The sequence below is a fragment of the Haemaphysalis longicornis genome, unplaced genomic scaffold (genome assembly GCF_048455015.1).
Source record: "Haemaphysalis longicornis isolate Haplotype H1 unplaced genomic scaffold, Haemaphysalis longicornis Haplotype H1 scaffold_141, whole genome shotgun sequence".
NCBI classification, from domain to species: Eukaryota; Metazoa; Arthropoda; class Arachnida; order Ixodida; family Ixodidae; genus Haemaphysalis; species Haemaphysalis longicornis.
Window position 1 is genome coordinate 69,846 of NW_027526247.1, and position 19,016 is coordinate 88,861.

General features: G+C 50.0%; 1 long non-coding RNA gene across 1 annotated transcript in view; it reads right to left on the reverse strand.

The window, feature by feature from the left end:
• Window positions 1-3,948: 3,948 nt before the first annotated feature.
• LOC144165661 (uncharacterized) overlaps window positions 3,949-19,016 on the reverse strand; it is a 170,798-nt gene continuing 155,730 nt past the window's right edge. Inside the window, exon 5 of the long non-coding RNA XR_013321472.1 lies at window positions 3,949-4,100. This is a non-coding gene — a long non-coding RNA (uncharacterized LOC144165661). The remainder of the gene's footprint in view (window positions 4,101-19,016) is intronic.

Consider the following 19,016-nt stretch of genomic DNA (forward strand, 5'->3'; position numbering starts at 1 on the left):
GGCGGCCGCTTTTCTGATGGAGGCGAAAAGCAAAAACGCCCGTGTGTACGAGATTTCGGCGCACGTTAAAGATCCCCAGGTGGTAAAAATTAATCCGGAGTCCTCCACTACGGCGCGCCTCATCGCCTGCGTTGCGTCGGCGGGTTAAACCCTACTATCAATCAATCAATCAATGGGCTTCCAACATCTCTTCTCTGCGGGACATGTTCATAAGAGATAAGCTCGCTTTGGAGGATGAAGGTGGCGACGCCACCACATTGAAAGTTCTCGGGGTGAGCTGGAACCGCATTGACGACACGCTGCTCATCAGAACACGAAACGTGGCCGCGTTTATCAACACAAAGCCCACCACCAAGCGAACCCTGCTACAAACAAAAGCTTGATGTGGGCGTGTTGGTACATACTGCTAAAACTAATCGGCGCTAAAACAGGGAGGAGAGGAACACGTAACTCACAACACGGTGCCGAACTACCAACTAGAGTTTATTGAAAAAGATGCTGCTTATATACACAAAACAAAAAAACGAAAAACGAAAAGCAAATGTCACGGCTAAATGCATCACGTGTTTAAAAAGGCCACCTCTTTATCAGTCTTTTTATAAGACAGGCAGGGGATAACTGCGTGAGTACTCCGTCCTTATCGCTGACTGATAAAGAAGTGGCCTTTTTAAACACGTGATGCATTTAGACGTGACAATTGCTTTTCGTTTTTAGTTTTTTAGTTTTGTGTATATAAGCAGCATCTTTTTCAATAAATTCTAGTTGGAAGTTCGGCACCGTGTTGTGAGTTACGTGTTCCTCTCGTCCCTGTTTTAACGCCGATTAATTTTTAGCAGTACCTGCTACAAACATTTGCAAGAATCTACGATCCCCTAGGCTTCTTGACACCATTCACGGTCCGGGCAAAGGTTATATTTCAAGAATTATGGAAGCTGCGGCACCCATGGGACAGACCTCTACGACGTGAGCAACTCACCGCCTGGAACGCTTGGTGCTCCGAATTAACCGAGCTGCAACACCATTGTTTGCCACGAAACGTATCAGATGACCAAGGTTACCCCGAGCAGTCCATAGAAATCCACTTCTTCGCGGACGCTAGCCCGCGAGCATATGGTACAGCTGTCTACCTCCGGCGACGCTCCGCGCATGGTGACCCGTTTGAGGCAAATCTGCTGATCAGCAAAGGTCGTGTGGCCCCTATCAAGGCGACGACGTTTCCTCGCCTCGAGCTCCTTGCCTGCCTCATCGCAGCGCGCCTTTACAACTACCTAATGCGAGTTCCTGGCCTATCAGCCACACGTGCGTTCTTCTGGTCGGACGCGCAGATTGCCCTGCACTGGATATGCAGGGAACCTAGCCGGTGGCCACCCTTCGTCCGAAATCGCGTCGAAGAGATCCAGCGCCTGACCAAGGGATGCAGATGGGGGCATTTCAGCAGCAAGGACAGTCCTGCCGACCTCATCACACGCGGAATAAGTGCAACAGTCCTCAGAACCTCAGAGCTTTGGTGGCGTGGACCATCATAGACCGCCCACACAGAAAACCTGTGGCCATTGAACCAGCACCAGGAAGTCGCTGACTTCGTCGACCTGTCACCAGCCTTGGCGTCATCTTGCCCGGTGGGGTCTTCGCCACCGGAACCACTGTGCCAAATTTCAGATTACAGCCGCTACTCACGGCTACTTTGAGTGACGGCCTGGGTTCGACGCTTCGTAAATAACGCTCTACCGCAACGTCCGTCGACGACAGGGCCACTGGTTGCTAACAAAGTCCAAAAAGCTGAACGGTACTGGATTCTCCAGGTACAGCAGGAAGCATTCCCCCAAGACCGGGAAGCTCTATCGAACAGCCAGCTTGGTGTGGGGACATCCCGACTGCTTCGTCTACAGCCCTTTTTGTACTCCGCTGGCGTTATCCGCGTGGGGGGACGACTACACTGCTTACAATCTCCTTTCGAACTGCGACATCCGATCATTCTGCCCGGAAAGAACGACTTAACCCGGCTGCTTATTCTGGCAACCCACGAGCGCCTGTTGCACGCTGGAACAGACGCCACGCTCACAGAGATCCGCCAGCGCTATTGGATCATTCGAGGACGCCAGACAGTCAAGAAAGCCCTCCACCAGTGCTTACCGTGCTGAAGGCGCAGGCTGACACCGGAGACAGCACCGACGGCACCATTACCACGTGCCGTCGTTTGGAGAGATGTCAAAGCCCGCGAAAGAAACGATCTGGTCCTGCCATTTATGGAGATTTTTCAGCAGCAAGCTAGGAAATCTATGGGAGGCGAGACAGCCGGGTCACCAACGAAGGGAAAGAGGCCGCCACCTCCGCTGTTGCTCCAGGTTTAGAGCACTAGTGCAAGCTGTGTCATTTTCCCCCAGAAAGTTCTGGTCTCTCCTTATTACACACAACCTTACATTTTTTGGTGTTTATTTTACTCCAAAATCAATTATTCGAAGTATAATTTTCGAAAAATGGTCAGTAAATCTTTAAGTGCTGCGACCTGAGAAGATAATATCGCCTGCAAATCTAAGGTTTGCCCGCTATTCCAAACTTATTTACAGCCCTATTTTTAGATGCGACTTCATCTCATTCACTCGCCTTGTCCCTCCATACGCCGTTGTTGTTGTCCGTCCACACCCCTCCCCCATTCTCCTCGCCGCGCGAGCTTCGCTCTCCGCCGCTCACCCCCTGTCCTCTCCGATAGCGAACACTCTCTCGCGAGGGGCATTGGATTGGATTCGATTGGGTTGGCTTGCCTTGGATTGCATTGGATTTGGATTGGATAGGATTAAAGTGGATTGTGTTGGATTGTGTTGCGTGATAGCAGCTGTCATTCGAGAACGAGCGTTCCGATTTCCATCGATGCGTTGAATGGAGCCTAACAATTCTGCTATCGCCCACGTAACCGTGACAAGCACCGATTACTGTGATAAAAGGAATGCCAGCACCACTGAAGACAAGGTTGCGAAGCGGCGTGAACGTGATGCTGAACACAAACGATTGAAGCGAGCAGCCGATTCCGAACTTCGTAAACGTGATGTCGAACGCAAACGGTTGAAGCGAGCAGCCGATGCTGAACTTCGTCAACGTGCAGCCTCTGCCGTACGCGAGAAACGAGCGGCCGATGCTGAACTTCGTCAACGTGAAGCCGCTGCCGTACGCGAGAAGCGAGCGGCCGATGCTGAACTTCGTCAGCGTCTACCCGTACACTTCAGCGACCACAAGGCCGTCATCGTTAACGTTACGCCGCGAGTTAAATAAATAATACATCACACGCGTTCCTAACACGTTTCACGCAATTAGAGAATACCCCCAACGGAAACACCAAGTGAACCCCCAAGATGCGACGCATCTCCACAAGGTTCTCCTCGCGGGAAGGTGGTGGGGTACAAGGTGGTGAGGTAGAAGGTGGTGGGGTAATTTTTGCTGTTTTATTTTTGTTATTAAGTCCGGGTTTTTTTATTTTTGTGACAATTTTATTGCTGTGAGGCGTTGTGTGACTAACATGGAGGGCTTTCCTGACAGGAGGTCACTACGGTACCGGGGCAGAAGCGATTGCTTATTATTCTGCCATCACCTGCGGTGTTATATTTTATTTGACTACGAGCACCGTTGTGTAGTTTATTTCAATTCAATTCATTTTTCCAAGAAGGAACTACATTTTGATATGCGACACATTCCCTAAGCCCATAGCAACACTCCCAGTCAGTTGAAGCCTCACAGGTGCAGTTTAAATCGCTTACCTTCGTCATGGACGCCAGCTTATAAATATTTATGAAACCCCCGCACTAGTATTAATATCTCATTCGTTGACTTACCGCTGCTTAAAGTATGTTAGCATATATGTGGTTCACCAGATGTGTAGAATTTATACGTTTTCAAAAAAAGGACAAGAAGATGAGCACTAAAATCATTGAAAGAAAATGCAAACTTTCGGCAACAACTCATCATTTATTTCTGCATTTTCGCCTTGCAGTCCTCAGTAAAAACTTCGTATTTGTCTTTACACATAATCTCGTATTCAGGTTCGCAATAAGAATAGTATTGGCTTTCCGCGTAAGATTCCCATGCGTACAGTTGACAGCGATGCACTCCTACAAAAGAAAAAAAGTTTTAGCAGCAAGATGCGAGCAACATGATCTTAACGAAATCGTGCACAAAAGCATACCTCTCGTTTTAGCTATTATCTACGTAATACAGGGTAAGTAAAGTTAAGACGACCGATTTTTTAACAATTAGGCGCTTAGAGTTACGTGAAGACCACCGCTGCAGTAAGGTTATGCGCCAAGCGGGACACACCGTGAGGTTGTAACTATTCATGTCGGTGGCTTAATTACTGAAATTGAATAATTAACTTTTTAGCGGCTGTAGTAAGCAGGCATATTTGAATTGAAAAGTTAGACGCAATCTTGTTTCGTAGCAGTTTCATTTGGCAGAATTCTTCTAGCGCATCCGTACCCCGAGATATCGAACAATGAAATTTAATTGCCGTTCGTATGATTAAGCATGCTAGAGAGTGAAGACCTGCGCAAAGCGCCTCCCTTTTGTGACGTGCCTGCTGTGTACGGTGCTTAGTTTGACGACGGTGTGGAGGCATAGGCAAAAGTGATAACTGGCACCCTTTCAGTCTAGGCTGGTGTTATCGCAGTCTGCAGTAGGCGGAACCGATATGGAAACCCAGAACAAAAGTAAGGACCTTAGCGCCGGTCTATGCTATCTAGCATGCGTAACCTAGCGAACGGCAATTAACCTTCTCAGTTTGATATCTCGGAGTGGGGATGCGCTTGAAAAATTCTGCCAAATAAAACTGCGTAGAAGCACGATTGCGTCTAACATTTCAATACAAACATGCCTGCTTACTGCAGCCACTGAAACGTTATTAGCCATTTTTAGTTAATTAAGCCAGAAACGTCAATTGTGTCCCCCTGGGTGCATAAGGTCACTGTACAGGTGGTCGTCACGTATAACTAAGAGCCTAAACAAACATGTCGATTTAATTTTGATCACCCTGTACATTTCTCACTTAAGTTTGCAATCTTCCAAGTTCGCTGAGTGAAATTCGGCTTTTATTTATCCAGCAATACCTTGCAATTTTCTACTTTGTGATTATCGCTGTTGTGTAGTTCAGGCAGAAAGATTTCTTGTCGGGATTCTGATTTTCTAATTAAGATATTCCTTCGGCTTAGCTTGGCGTTTTCCTTTGTAAGAGACGTACACAATCGAGCTTGTAGCCGTAGTTATATTTTAAACTGATATAAAGACACGGATTCTTTCGGCTGGGTCAAGAATCCTCAGTCATTTATTCCGATAGATTTCAATAACCAATTCTCCTATTGCGACATACAGGAGCGCTAGGTCATTTGAGAGGCTACAATACTCTGAATAATTTTCTAAATCCTATTCCAGCCACTGACGAAAGCAATACTTTACATTTCGAATTCACATTGTGCACTAGAAAGCATTTAAAAATATTCGCAATGAAAAGTTTAGCCTCCAGGGCAATATGACGACGTTTCTTTGGTGGTGAGGGGGTGTGACCACACTTTTCCACAGATAGCTGGTGGCTGCAGAATATGAACCCAAAAAAAAATTCCCCGCATTTCCCCGAGGGGAAGAATGTGAAAGTGCGGATGCACGAGTTGAATTTGCGCGGTTCGGTAATGTTCGCGAAAGAGAGATCACACACACACACACAACTACAAAGAAAGATGCATTTATTCACAGGCACGTATTTGTGTTGTCGTTGTACTCGATTGTTAGAGCGGATCTCAGCTTTGAAATTTCGTGTCAGTACTCCTTTAAGCAGGTGCATTAGCCCTTCTCACGCCCGATTCTTGGCCAATCCCCCACGTGGGTATGTGCCATGTCAGCGGCCAGGCAGCGCGCGCCCATCTCCCCCCGTTGCCAAGGAAGACGAGGAGATTCCTGGCCAATCCCCCACGTGGGTATGTGCCATGTCAGCGGCCAGGCTGCGCGCGCCCATCTCCACGTGCGCGGACATCGCCGGTGGACGCAGGTTCAGGGTCGCTTAAGAAGTGCATTGCACCTAATATGGATTTCGCCACTAGGCGCAAGCTGGCAAGTCCCGCAGCATTTGTACATTTTACGCCCGGAACAAAAATTCACGTGAGGTGCGTGCATGATTCATATAGACACAAAAATCTTGATGTAAAAATAATCGCTGGTAACCCGGGAACACATCAACATCGAGAATGATGACTCATGTAGATTTATAGTAACTTGTGCATTAAAACCGAACAAGAATTACCTACAAGAAAAAGTCGCATGATTGGCCCACAGCGTTTGCTATGATGATGAGAAGAAAAAAGAGGGTAGGGGCCAATGTGTAACAAAAAAGCCGCGCAGGTGCTGTACTGACATAAATGTGCAAAACTTGGTGAAAATAGCACCTTTTAGACGAACTAATATTTGACCAAAAGCTAGTAGAGCTTCTTGCATGACGTTATACACGGCTTCATGATGGCGACGTTGAAGAGAAAACACGAATACCTGCGTACATGGGGTATAAGTTTGTTGCGATAATTTCGGAATGTGAGTACGCGTGCTTAGTCGTCATTTGCCGTAAACAAAGCTCGCCTACGTCCACCAGAGAACGATCAGGCTCCGACATTACCTGTTTTGGAGCGGCTACCTGAGGCCCCACGTCGGGAAGCGGCACGCTGCTGCTACTCTAGTGACTCATTCCCAAGAGAAATGGACTAGACGGCTTTTTCACGGTTTTCTTTGGGAGCTCCTTCAAAGAAAAACTTTGTGAGATGACCTCGCCAGGTGGACTTGTGCAGGGTACACACCATGTCCAACAAATGTTTTAGGTTACTTTCTTGCAGATGAAGGGAGCTGACAACCAAACTGGTCTGAACAGAAAGAAATTATGAACCCTTTTTGAGCGGCTAGCGCCTAAACAGGTTAGCGAAATACGTATTAGCTCTAGGAGGAATGTCATGACCGTGAACGTCAATGTGAGTACTCCAACGACTGCTGACGCGCTGCTGGCTGTCTTGAAGCCTATCTGGCTGTCTGAGGAGATATTTAGGTTTGCTCCATTTGCTCCATGTTCAAGGGTCAGGTGTCCTGCAGAGTTGTGGTGAAAATCATCAATCGTCCGGAATAAAGTGGACGCAAAATGTGGGAACATTTTCGGTGTCCCTAAGAGCACACTACCTCTGTGTCCTAATATCTAGCCCAAAATCCGCGTACTCAAGACAATGATCAAGGATAGCTCCTCCCGCAAAGAGCGCGTTATTTCTGTTCGGCAAAAGAGGCCCTAAGGTCAGACTTGTCGAGAGGCTACACGTCCTGAAAGCAATTTGCAACCAGCAGAACAAGCGCAGCTTCCGGCGGTGTTGCCTGCATCAGTTTTGCAAGTCAGGACAAAGGCTGGCCTCGTGTCCCTTCCGCTGCCCGCAAGGGTGGACGCCGAAAGGGAGTTTTGCATACACGAATGCAAATTTAGCACCACGAAACCCTTGAATGTAATTTGTTTTAGAAAACGCTACAGCGTTCGATTAACACAATGAATTCAATCCTTTCCGGCGTGAACAGAAAGCTCAAATATCGGTTCTGGGTTTGAATGTTGTGGAGCTCCTCCTTGCTGTTATGTGGTAATGTTTTGATGTTGATAAGCAGCTGCATCGAAAGTTCCCTACTGGGCAGTGGATCAAAACTGTGGCTATTCTGCATTTATGCTGTTCTCCACCACAGTCAACTCGCTTCTTTGCGGTTTTGCTTTCCCTCTTCCCACTTCCCGTTCCTGACGCGGAATAGCTGTGTAGAGAATCTCTTTCTTGCTTGACAAAACATCAGTTAAGGTGCCCTGAAAGGCATTTTGAGAACAATAAATGAATAAGAGTAGCGTTAATGTTTTGTTCTCAACGTGTAATTTGTGCCAACTAGAACTTTTTACGTGCATCGGAAAGCTGACGCTTTCGTTCGAATCTGTATCGCTGCTTTCGCACCCTTTCCTGCTTCTTTTTGGACAGCGCAATTTAAAGGCAGGCACGTCATGGATTATGCCGCGTGCGTCTCAAAGCAAATGTTATGCTATCAGACGCCTTTTTTCTCGCATTTAAAGCGGACAATACTGTCCTCTGCTTCGAGAAGCGAAAACTCGAAAGACAACGTTCGCGCACTAATGAATACCGCTCTATTTTGTTATCTTACCGGTTGCAAAAAAACATAGTAAGCTTCATAAAGCCCGTGCAGCTCAACACTAGCGCTTTTTTTTGCTATTTTTACTTGTTCTTTTTGGTGCAGTCACGTTGTAGACAGCTTCTGTTAGGGCACAGTGTGCCCTGTGTTCTCCTGTCGTGCATTGTATTATCTGCTTGTTTGTTCCGGTCGCTCTTGCATAAGACCCGCCGCGGTGGCTCAGTGGCTAAGGCGTTGTGCTGCTGAGCACGAGGTCGCGGGTTTGATTCCCGGCCGCGGCGACCGCTTTTCTGATGGAGGCGAAAAGGAAAAACGCCCGTGTGTGCGAGATTTCGGCGCACGTTAAAGATCTCCAGGTGGTCAAAATTAATCCGGAGCCCTCCTATACGGCGCGCCTCATCGCCTGCGTTGCGTTGGCGCGTGAAACCCCACAATCAATGAATCAATCAATCAATCACTCTTGCATAAGCCCTGGTTTCAAGGGTAGCTGTACTACATAAATACAGAGATCGAATGCCATGGCGTCTGCTCTGCAGGCTTTTGTCTTTCGGCGCAAGTGTTTCTGGAACCCTCGATTCACACCCAGAACATTGTAGATCACCGAAGATTATTTTGGGCTAGCGACGTTTGGACGAAACAGTGTGCTTATCTGAATGTGATAGCCCGTGCGGCATTAAAGTAACGAATGAAAGACGAGCTTCGTTTGGACCGCAGATGACACAGCCGGGCGTGGCCAGGCAGTAAAAACAATAAAAAACAAACCTAAATAAACAAACAACAAATAAACAATATATAAACAAACAATAAATAAACCAACCCATACATGGCTTCGCGGTATTACCCCCCTCTAAGAGTGCGTCGACCCGATCCTAACATAGGCGACAGTCCGAACAAATAGAAATAAAAGTTCGTCATCGTCCGTACAAAGGTTTTAAGCGAACCACGTGGACGACGTGGGGCCGCATGTGTCGTCGTGATCTGCCGGAGTCATCATCGGGGATCACTTCGTAGGTAAGGTGGCCAAGTGGCCAACACGTCGTAGAATCTTGTAGGGTCCGAAATACCGTCGCAGAAGTTTCTCACTCAGTCCGCGTCGTCGGATGGGAGTCCAAACCCACAAACGATTCCAAGGGTGCTACTCGGCGTCGCAGCGTCGGAGGTTGTAGCGCCCGGCATGCACCAGCTGCTGGTTCGTTGTACAAACTCGAGCCAGCTGGCGGGCCTCCTCCGCACGCTGAAGGTATCCTTGGATGTCGGCATTGAGTTCGTCGTCTTCTACGTGCGGAAGCATGGCATCGAGCATCGTAGTCGGCTGTCTTCCGTAGACAAGCTCGAACGGCGTCCTCTGCGTAGTTTCCTGGATAGCCGTGTTGTACGCAAAGGTGACATACGGGAGCACTTCGTCCCCAGTCTAATGTTCAGCGTCAACGTACATTGACAGCATATCCGCGGTTGGCTTGTTCAGGCATTCCGTTAGTCCGTTAGTTTGGGGGTGGTACACCATCGTTCTTCGGTGATCCGAGTTGCTGTAGCGTAATATCCCTTGCATCAGTTCCGCAGTAAAGGCCGTTCCGCGGTGCGTGATTAGGACTTCCGGGGCTCCATATCGCAGGACAACTTGGCTTATGAAGAATTTTGCGACTTCTTGTGCAGTCCCCCTCGGAAGAGCGGCGGTCTCTGCGTAGCGCGTCATGTAGTCTGTCGCTACAACAATCCACTTGTTCTCGGATCGGGATTTAGGGAACAGGCCCAGAAGGTCCATTCCAATCCGTTGGAAGGGCCTAGATGGGAAGCCGATCGGCTGCAGAAGTCCGGCGGGTCTCGTCGGTGGCGTTTTCGTTGCTGGCATCACGGCACCTTCGGACGTAGTGGGTGACGTCGGATGCAAGGCGGGGCCAGTAGTACTTCATCTTGATTTTTGCAATTGTGCGGGCTGTGCCGAGATGTCCAGAAGACGGGTCGTCGTGGCACGCTTCCAAAATTTCGTAATAAAGATCTGCCGGGATGACAAGAAGATAATTCGCTCTCGTTCCGGAGCTGAAATTCTTCTTCACGAGGACGGAGTTTTTCAGGCTGAATGCAGGTACGTTGCGTTTGAAGGCCCTGGGCACTGCGACGTTGCATCCTTGGAGGTAGTCGATCATGACGCGTAGATAGGGGTCAGCACGCTGCTGTGCGGCCAGGTCGCTCTCAGTCACGACTCCGAAGAACGCGGTGTCTTCATCGGAGTCTTGTGGTGGTAGGTCGACGGGGGCACGGGACAGGCAGTCGGCGCCGGAGTGTTTCCTCCCGGATTTATAGACTACTGTAACGTAGAATTCTTGTAGGCGCAAGCTCCACCTACCAAGACGGCAAGGGGTCCTTCAAATTGGCGAGCCAACACAGCGCATGGTGGTCGGTCATACCCTAAATGGCCTTGCGTACACGTATTGGCGAAATTTTGAAATGGCCCATATAATCGCGAGGCACTCTTTCTCAGAGGCTGAGTAGTTTTTTTTTCCTTGGACAGACCACGTCTGGCATAGGCGATTACTTTCTCGCACCCGCTTTCCTTTTGTACGAGGACGGCACCCAAGCCTATCTCACTGGCGTCCGTGTGCATTTGCGTTTCGGCGTTTTCGTCGAAATGCGCGAGCACAGGCGGGATTTGCAGGCATTGTTGCAGCTTGCAGAAAGCTGTTTCGTGGGCATTTTCCCAGCTGAAAGGGTTGCTATCTTTCGTCCAGCGGGTGAGTGGCTCTGCAATGCGGGCGAAGTTTGCGACGAAGCGCCTATAGTATGCGCATAGTCCGAGCAATCTCCGCACGCCCTTCTTATCTTTCGGTCTTGGGAAGTTCGCTATAGCGAAAGTTTTCGCCGGATCAGGCTGGATTCCCGCACCCTTGACGACATGGCCCAAAAACGTGAGTTCCTTGTACGCGAAGCGGCACTTTTCAGGCTTCAGCGTTAACCCCGACGTACGGATGGCCTCGAGTAATGACTGCAACCTTGCAAGGTATTCGTCGAAAGTCCGGGAGAATACCACAACATCGTCGAGGTATACGAGGCAGGTGTGCCACTTCAGGCCAGCTAGCACCGTGTCCATGACTCGTTGAAACGTTGCTGGCGCCGTGCACAACCCGAACGGCATCACCTTGAACTCGTATAGGCCGTCTGTGGTTATATATGCAGTCTTCTCTCGGTCTCTCTCGCCCACTTCAATCTGCCAGTAGCTGGTCTTCAGATCCATCGTTGAGAAGTACTACTTCGCGTGGCAGAGGTGGTCGAGGGCATCGTCGATTCCGGGAAGGGGGTACACGTCCTTTTTGGTGATTTTGTTCAGTCGCCGGTAGTCAACGCAAAACCTTAATGTGCCGTCTTGTTTCTTCCCGAGTACGACCGGCGCAGCCCAGGGGCCCTTCGATGGCTGTATAATGTCGCCGCTGAGCATGTCGTCGATCTGAGTCCGGATGGCTTCCCGCTCGTGTGAAGAGACGCGGTACGGTGACTGTCGGGTAGGTCGGGCTCCATCTTCGGTTATTATTGGGTGCTTCGCTAGAGGTGTCTGACGTAGTTTTGAGTTCCACGAAAAACACACTCTGTAGCGATGCAGCAAATCCATAATCTTCCGTTCTTCTTGCGGTAACGCCGGATTCACGTCGGAGGTATTCGGAAGCTTGAAGGTATCTTCGGGTGCGCGTTCAAGGTCGGCAACCACGATCAGGTCACTTGCTTCTTGCGTTTCTTCGAGGAGCTCAATTGCAGCGCCCCGGTTTAAATGCTGGTATTCCTCGCTGAAATTAGTGACCAAAACTTAGGATTGGCGTTGCGTAAAGTGCGCAATGCCTCTTGCAACGGAGACACACGGTCGAGGAGAAACCTTTGGTCACTCGCTACGATAGTGTCGACGTCAGGAACAGCATCTTCACAGTAGACGGTGATTATCAAGCTTGCCCGCGGTGGCAGTGTGACATGATCATCGGTGATCCTTAAAGCATCACGGTGTTCGGAGTTCGGTTCCAGCGTCATGGAGTGATCGGAGGAAAAAGTTGTGGACTTGGTCTGTAGATCAATTATTGCGCTGTTGCCCGTCAAAAAGTCCATTCCAAGAATTACGTCGCGAGAGCAGTTAGGCAAAATGACGAACGCCGAGGGTACGTTGTGCCGTCTATGGTGACGCGCGATGTGCACGTTCCACTTGGTGTCACGAGGTGGCTTCCTGCTCTGCGAATGTGCGGACCGTCCCATCTGGTCATAACTTTCTTCAGCTTAGACGCAAAAGGTCCGCTCATGACTAAATAGTCGGCTCGCGTGTCTATGAGGGCGACTACTTCAAAGCTGCCGATTGACAACTGAACGTCGGACGCTGGATTCTTCGAGTTCCGGGTGCGTCGTGGCGTCATATCTCGGCTTCTGCGTGTTGACGGCCGGGCACTGTGCGTCGTAGCATTCGTTATATTCTCATCGGCAGGTTTTGTCATGTCGGGTACGCGTCGCGCCGTTTTGCTGTCGTTGTGGTCGGGATTCACTTCAGGGTTAGATTGGGTCGTCGGGGTCGGGACATGTCATGAATCAGGGTCTTCAGCGAGTCGCTGCGTCGTTGGAGGGTTTTCCCTTTTTCGTCATTGTGCAACTTTACCTCCCGAAGTTGCTGCTTTTAGTTTCCCCCGCGTGGGCTGGGGGACCTTCCACGTGTGAAATCAGCATTGCTACGGTGGTTGGGCGACTGGTATGGGTAGGGCGACGGCGATCGGTTGAAGCGGGATGGTCCTTGGTTGGTGTTGGACAGGCATTCGTCGATCTCAGTAGGGCGCTGGCCGGGTGGGGGGCGTGGGGCGTCGACGGTGATACCACGCAGTCCGAGTCTCCTGTACGGGCAGCGACGACAGATTTGATCAGCCTCTCCGCAGTGGTAGCACAGCGGACGATTATCGGTGGTTCGCAATACGTCGGTCTTCCTCGGCGCCTGGTTTTGGCCTGCAGGGGATCGGGCGGGCGACAGTGAACGGCGGTACGGCGGGACTTCTTGATGACGGGTTGGAGCAAGGCGGGCTCGTCGAACAGCCGCAGAAAAGGTCATAGCTTGAGGTTCACGTGGTATTTCGAAAGGCGTAGAAGTCCCCAAACCGAGTTGAATTTCTTCCCGGATCACGTCGCTCATAGAGGTGACTTGGGGTTGCGGCGTTGTTGGGAAGAGTTTGCGCAGTTGTTCCCTGACAACAGCGCGGATTGTCTCACCTAGTGTGTCAGAGCTAAGAGCCCCGGCATCGATCGTGTCCACAACTACCGCATTGATGGGACAGTCGTACTGCCTCGTGCGAATTTCCAACGTCTTCTCCATGGCGGCCGCCTCGGACGCGAATTCGGCCGCCGATTTGCGTGGGTTGCGGGCAAGGCAAGCAAAAAGTTTTTGCTTCCCTCCTCGCATTAAAAACCTCAGTTTCTTTTCTTCCGTCATATCCGGGTCCGCGTGACGAAATAGTCGCTTCATTTCCTTAACGAACATTACGACTCCTTTGTTCGGGTGTTGCGTTCGAGTTTCCAGTAAAAGCGCAGCTCGTTCTTTTCTCACCACGGTCGTGAAGGTCTTAAGGAACTCGCTTTTGAATTGCGTGCAGTCGGTCAAGGCACTCTCGTGGTTCTCGAACCAAGTTCGAGCTGCATTCTTCAAGTAAAAGAAAACATGCCGGAAGGTTTCTACATCGTCCCACCTGTTGAAGATCCGCACGCGCTCCAGCTTCTCTAACTATTCCTCCGGTTCTTCAGCGGGGGCTCCTCGGAAAGTTGGCGGTTCCCGGGGCTGCTGCAGGAAGATTGGCGACGTTGGTTATTGCTTCATGGTGGTGGTTGCAGCAGTCGTTCTCTTGGGTCTTTCTGGCAGGAGGCCGAACTCGGGCGGCAATCTTTGCAATCGGAGGCTGGCTCTAGTTGGACGGGGCTGGCGGCTTGCAGAGGTCGTCATAAACGGTGCGTACCCCGCACCTCTACCAGATGTCACGAATCCAGAGACGACGCAGTTGTCTTGAAGGAAAACACGCTTATTGGAGCGAACTTGTGCTCCCCTAACAACTCAAATAATACACGGGCGGCGAAGCAGCAGTCAGCAAAGTGACGTACTCAAGCGAGCGTCGGATATCGAATGCCACGGCGTCTGCTCTGCAGGCTTTTATCTTTCGGCGCAAGTGTTCCTGGAACCCTCGATTCACACCGAGAACATTGTAGATTACGGAAGATTATTCTGGGCTAGCGACGTTAGGTAGAAACAGTGTGCTTATCTGAATGTGATAGCCCGTGCGGCTTGAAAGTAAAGAATGAAAGACGCGCTTTGTTTGGAACGCATATAACACGGGCCTGGCCAGGCAGTAAAAACAAACAATAAATAAACAAACCCTTACATGGTTTCGCGGCAATATCTATCTCCGAAAGTACAGTTGCCTATAAATATGAAAGAGTATGAGTTTCAAATTAAACAAATCGTGCCAATGACAAAAATGGCGCATTTGGTAACCGGACTTGCAAACCATGCCATTTAAAAGACCGCGCAGAAAACAAAACACAACACCCAGCCGGCATTTTAACCCACAGAGTTGATTGAGTGAGCGCGAGGCTTTAGTCAGTTGTGCGTCATTTTTGTATTGTTATTGTACAGCGCAATTACATGAACGAAGACTGAAGAAATAGCTGTACACTAAATTGTGACCCGTACTTCGTGTCCCGTCAACGTTTTCTACGTGATTTGAAGAATTCCTTGCTGGTTAACTGAAAATTTCTAGAATAACCCTTACGCAGTAAGGTTCCATGAAGCCCACACCTTAGCTGATCTACAGGAAAGCACTGTTTCGGCAAGAAAAGCGATCGCATATGTTTTTGCCCAGGTTCGACTGCCACTTCGCCCTGCGGGCATAGTGCGTGCCGTGCTTTTTAGATGCGAACGCATCTTATTCACTCGCCTTGTCCCTGCATCCATCCGGCGTTGTCGGCGTCCACCCCTCATCCATTCTCCTCGCCGCGCCAGCTGCGCTCTCCGCCGCTCACCACCTCTCCTCTCCGATAGCGAACACTCTCTCGCGAGCGGCAATGGATTGGATTCGATTGGATTGGCTTGGATTGGCTTGGATTGGATTTGGATTGGATTAAACTGGGTTGTGTTGGATTGTGTTGCGTCATAGGCGCGGCAGACGCACTGGCGCCGGCGCGTCCCCTTACCATTATGCGCGCTATAAAACGCGATGCCTGCGCCGCTCCGCTCCATTGTTCCAGCGCCGTTCCTCCTCTGTCCAACGCTGCAACGTGAACCCCCTATTAGTAGTACCTACACAGGGGTTCCCGCGAGGGGAGGTGGGAGTTTTGTTTTCCTTTAAGTGTTTGGTTTTGTTATTGATTTCTTATTATCTGATAAAAATTTCTTAACTTCTCTTCTGCTCTTAAATGAGATTATATTTTCTACAAGCATTAATAATCGCACATGAATATGAAGTTTTCAATGCCGGGAAGCGGATTGTCGCCAAAGCAAAGGCGAAAGCATCGTAATCTGAAATACGGTTGGCATTATCGCTAGTCTTCACTTGTATGTGCTTCATGGAACCTACTATGTGCATTACGTTCTGGCTACTAACACAATCGAGCCGCATTCATTACGGCATCAATGTTGTCGAGTCGCCGTTTTCGCTTCTCGATCGCTGCCCAACGACCATTCGGCCGATTGGTACTGTCGGCATCTCTAGTCACACCACTCGGACCAACCAGTCAAAACCTCGCGGATCTTGCTTCTGCTGCTGTGCTTGTGTCGCCGTCGGCGTCGTGTGACAAGGCGGTCCGCCAACTAGGAAGTTGGCGTCGCCATCGTGTTGTTGACGTGTCGTCCTAGCCAATGCGCCCTGTAGAAAAGCATAATAATAGAGTAAAAAACAAATATACACGAACACGATAGCGTTAAGTGTGCTGCAGGAAGCGCTAATTATGTAAAGTTGCCACTGCGACTCGTCGATGGTGCGGAGACGATGCTTCTCGTCGCCGGAAATGATGAAAAAGCCACCCAGTAGAAGAATTTCTGCTTTCTCACGCACAGGGGAGAATCGATGACCTACATTAGTCGGAATGGCGTTGGCAGAAAACATGCACGAAAAGGTGGGAACCCGGACAAACTTTGCAACGAAAGTGTAAACTTTGCGCTGTCCGTAACGAAGTTATACTTTTAATGGATAACGTTCCCCACCCAATATAAAGATTGCGCTTGTTTGTCTTGCGGCGTTGACACTCCCGACATGTTCTGACGTAGCGTTTCACGCTAGAAGCTAGTTTCGGCCAGTAATAACTCTGGTGAACTCTAGCGAGGGTTCGTGCTAATCCCAAGTGGCCAGACGTGGGTTCATCATGGCACACAAAAAGAATTTTGTCCTGAAGATCCAGTGGCACGACGAGGAGGTACAGCTGCCCTCTAGCCTCCGTGTTCTTCTTGTAGAGGACACCACTCCGAAGACAGTACGAAGGTAACCCTCGCGCAAGGCTACGTGGTACAACAGAACTTCATTCCTCCAAATGGTCGATAAGCACTCTAAGGTCTTGATCAGCTCGTTGCCTTGTCGCCATATCTGATGAACTTCCGGAACCGAGGAAGGCAGTGTCGTCTTCAGCGTTTTTACCGGTTGTTTCGACAGGGGCACGGGGCAGGCTGTCAGCGTGGTTGTGTTTCTGGCCTGACTTGTCTGGCCTGACAATCCGTAAGCCGAATTCCTGTAGCCAGAGACTTCAACGCGCAAGACGACCCGATGGGTCCCTCAGGTTGGTTAACCAACAAAGGGAGTGATGATCAGTGATCCCTTTAAACAGTCTGCCATAGAGATAAGTGCGGAATTTGGTAATGGCCCACACTACCGCTAGGCACTCCTTTTCGGTCGTCGAGTAATTCGACTCGGAACGTGAAAGGGTGCGGCTGGCGTAGGCGATCACTCTTTCGGCACCTTCTTGCCCTGAACAAGCACGGCCCCTAGTCGGATGTTGCTGGCATCCGTATAGAGTTCGGTTTCCGCATCCTCGTCAAAATGCGCGAGCACAGGAGGTGACTGCAAGCCCTTGCACAACTCGTCGAAGGCTTTCTGTTGATTTTCTTGCTAGACAAACTGGACGTCGTCCTTGGTAGCCATGTATGCTGCTCAGCAATCCTGGAAAAGCCTCAATGAATCGACGGTAGTAGGCGCAGAGCCCAAGAAAGCGCCTCTTTTTTACCCCGAAGGCCGGCAAACAGGCAACGGCGGCCATTTTTTCAGGGTCAGGTCGAACTCCCTCCGCACTGACGTGTCCCAGAAACTTGAGCTCGGTGCAACCAAAGTGACACTTTTCCGGTTTCAGTAACAGACCAGCTGAACGCACTGCCTCCAGTACTTGTCTGAGCCTGCTGAGGTGCTCTTCAAATGGGTTCTAAAACACAACGTCGTCTAAGTACACAAGGCAAGTTTGCCACTTCATCATTCTTTGGAATGTGGCTGGGGCGGAACAGAGGCCGAACGGAAGTACCTTAAATTCATAGAGACCATCCAGCGTGACGAATGCGGTTTTCTTGCGGTCTCTCTCGTCAACCTCCATCTGCCAGTCGACCAAGGGCTGTTTGATGACTGGATGACGTCGTCGTCGAACGTAGTTTTCACTTGGGTTTGAATAGCTTCTCGCTCCTTACTTGACACGCCGTACGGCTGTTGCCGTATGGGTCGCGTGTTTTCATCGGTTATGATGCTGTGCTTCGTAATTTTGGTCCGTCGTACTTTAGATAAACAAGCAAAGGATTCCTCCATGTCCTGCAGGAGATCACGAAGCTGGTTCTCTTGTGTCTTTGACAGTTGTGAACTGATCTCTACATTTACGGTCGAATCGGGTTTTCTGTCTTTCACAACACTGACGCCTCCAAGCGTGAAACATTCGACGACCTCTGTAATTTTTTCGATGTAAGCTATTGAAGTACTCCGAAATAGATGACGGTGCTTATTGCTAAAGTTTGTGACGAGAACTTGCGTTCATCCATCACGCAACTGGACAATGCCTCTCGCCACGCACACTCCTAGCATGAACAGGAGAGACAGGTTGGCGTCCCCCACCGCTTCGCCAAAGGGAATTCCCTCACAGGAAACTTCGACCAGCACGCTTGATCGCGGAAGTATGGTGACGCCGTCGCCTGTGATACGTAGCCGTGGAATACGATCACAATCACTTTCCTCAGTGGCTAACTCTGTTGCAAAAGCAGTCTGGCGATTCCGAAAGTCGATGACGGCTCCAAATTCGCGAAGAAAGACCATACCAAGGATCACATTTCGAGAGCACTAACGGAGAACAAGGAAGCTTGCGATGAAAGTTGACCCCTGAATTTTAATCCGAGCAGTGGACATACCAATCGGCGTGACAATGTGCCCTCCAGCTGTACGAATTTGTGCTCCTGTCCACAACGACTTCACCTTGTTCAAGCGCCTCGCCATTTTCCCGGTGAGAATAGAATAGTCCGCTCCGGTATCTACTAAAGCGTCCTTACTCCGACCGTCGATATCAATGGGAATATCTAGGGACTTGTTTCTCACACCATCATTCGCCGTCATCGTTGCGTCACGTGCAGAAACTGTAACGGTGGAAGCTCTCGATGATCGTTTTGCCACTCAGTGACCCCGCCTCCAAAGGCCGCTGCATCTAGTTTTCCCGACCACGGCTCGGTGAGCGTACGCTGTCATAGCCGGAGCGGTTCGCGCGAGGCCGGCGCGGCGATGGTGACCTGAAGTGGCGACGGTTTGATTGTACCGATGTGCGCTGGCGTGCGAGGTAGTCCTCGATGGCGAGAGGTCTTTCGGCAGGTCTGGGCCTGGGAGCATTGACTCCGAAGCCCC